We start from the raw sequence: 2,499 nt of genomic DNA on the forward strand, positions 1-2,499 counted from the left end.
GGTGGGGTGGCAGGCATGGGGAGGGGGGAGACAACAGGGGTTTGTTTTTGTTGTTTTTGTTTGTTTCTGTGTTTTTTGGAGGAAAAACTGGGAAAGGAGAAATGTACATGTAAATAAAGAAAATATCTAATTAAAAAAAAAAAGAGTGTGGTACTTATCTTTCCAAATCGTCTTGTCCTGTGCAGATACAAAATACACACAAGTTGATTTGGCTCCAACTAGATACAGTGTTTTGCCATTTGTATTTTACACTAACTATACCTGTGTTGCTTTTCCTTGTCAGTACATGCTGGTTAGATGGTAGTCTACCATTAAATATCTTTTAGGAGATGGCAAAAATCACTTAAAAAATATTCATATAAGGACATTTATAATTCCAATGAATTCCAAGCAAATGGGCAGAATCTTACAACACAGAAACAAGCATCTAAAAACAGTGTTTATCCTCCCACCAGTGTGAACAGTTCTTTCCCTGCTTACAATAAGTAAATTAATGTGATTGGGCAGATTAAATAAAATCTCCCTGCTTATACAGAACACTCAATTTGTTAAGCTTATGCAAAAGGAATGAAAAACGCAGGTGATTAATTCACTTAACACATAGAAATCAAGTCAGTGTACTACCAGAAACATGTGAAAAGTTATAAAATGCTTCTTTGTCTAAGGTTTCAATTGAGTAAAACACTGGATAAATGATACAGCTGGTAACCTCAATGATCCAGAATTTGAACGTTTGGACCGAAACAGTGCTGTTAACATTTGTTTCCATTTGGGAGCAGATGCTAATGGAATGCAATGCTGATTAGTTAAAGTTCGCTCACATAGCACATTCAGTTAGAATAAGAACAACATAACATATCTATTGTGGTGCTGGATTAAGATATAAAACTCTTTTGCTTGAACGTAATGACTGTGTAGCACATGGGACATTTGTCAACCGCTTCAGCACACTGTTTACAAGTGACCAGATGTCCAAAAGGAACAAAAACTACAGCAATATTTCTTTTCATACAGATTTTGCACAGCTTCTCCTCTTGTAGGCGCCTTAGCTGCTCTTCAGTACTAATGTCTTTCTGCAATAAAGTTTGACTTGAGTCATCCTGTGTATTCTCTTTCTGAGCACTCACAAAATCTGCAATCAGAACCTCAAGTGATAGATAGCTGCTCCCAGATGTTTGGATTTTTTTTCTTCCATTGTTTTCTCAACGTCCTTGGATGTTCCATTCGTATAGCTTCTTGCACCATAAGATTCTGGAAGATGGTATCTCTATTTTTTTAGTTAGTGATGGTGGTTTGTTTTTTTTTTTTCAGCAGTTCTTACCAAAGATTCCCTAAGTGAATGGGTTAATGAATATTATATTCTTGAATATTCTTGCCCCTTCTCATCCAATAGGTGTTTGCACCCTGGATACCACTTAGCATGCTGTTCCCAAGGGTCTTCTCTTGGCTTCCAGTCTGTGAGGCCTCCTCCACAGTGAAAGTACTTCACTCCATTGCCTTCACCTAAAGCAGAAAATCCAGTTCCTGCAAGCGGCTCCTTGTTAACTAAGTATATACATGTTCCAAAAGTAACGATTCGTGCTTCATATTCTCCCATAGCTTGGAGAATTTGTTGAATTTGGGAAATTCCTATTAGAATTCACACCAGATTCACTTAGAACATTAACATTCCGGCCCAAAACAAAGAAGCAGTTGGGAAAAGTGCCTCCCGTGTTCTGATCAGGCACGAACACAGGGTTCCCAATTTTTCAGTTTTCCACAACAAAAGCATTGCACTTGATGATCAGTCCTTGTGTAGTAGAGGCCAGCACTAGCTAACTCTCTGGGGATTAAATGGGCATAGTCTGGACAGTTCTGAAACGGCTTCAATCTGGCTTCTTTGCTACACATGGCAGGGTTCCTCCGGTATATGGTGGCTGAAATATCTACAACCTGTCCAGTTCTCAAGAGATAATCTGCATGCATCTCGGACAGCCTGTCAAGAGCAAAATGATTTCTGTTTCCCACGCAGTTTTCAGATTTGTACTGGCCATTTTAGATACCAGGATTTGTAGACTGTGTGGCACCATTTTAAAAATAAAAACCACCAATAAATCTGCAATTTGGGGATACTCTCCTGTGTCTTCCAACAGCTGACTCTCCATCCTGCCACCTACCTACCGCTGCGTGACAACTGAAACCCTTCACCCATGCTCGAGCCAAGTTGATGCTGAAACAGGACTGCTACTTGGGAAGTTAGCAAATGTTTTTAATCTATTAAACTCTTCTACAAAATCTTCATCCTTATTGGTGTCTGCAGCTACAAAAGTTCTAGATGCTTCAAAACTGTTAAAAGTCATCTTCTCTGAAAAAAAAAAAAAAAGGACTTGTCCACCTTTTTGTGCCAAGTAGTCAGTCTTTTTTTTAATTGTTATTTATTTTATTTTTTTTCTTTTAGATGTTTTCTTTATTTACATGCGAATTTCTCCATTCCCAGTTTCCCCTCCAAAAAACAAAGAA

General features: G+C 38.3%; 1 pseudogene; it reads right to left on the reverse strand.

Annotated features, from left to right (window-relative positions):
* Positions 1-875: 875 nt before the first annotated feature.
* LOC116084956 lies at positions 876-2,339 on the reverse strand (annotated as a pseudogene).
* Between the last annotated feature and the right edge of the window lie 160 nt (positions 2,340-2,499).

Source organism: Mastomys coucha, unplaced genomic scaffold (genome assembly GCF_008632895.1).
Source record: "Mastomys coucha isolate ucsf_1 unplaced genomic scaffold, UCSF_Mcou_1 pScaffold9, whole genome shotgun sequence".
Lineage (NCBI taxonomy): Eukaryota > Metazoa > Chordata > Mammalia > Rodentia > Muridae > Mastomys > Mastomys coucha.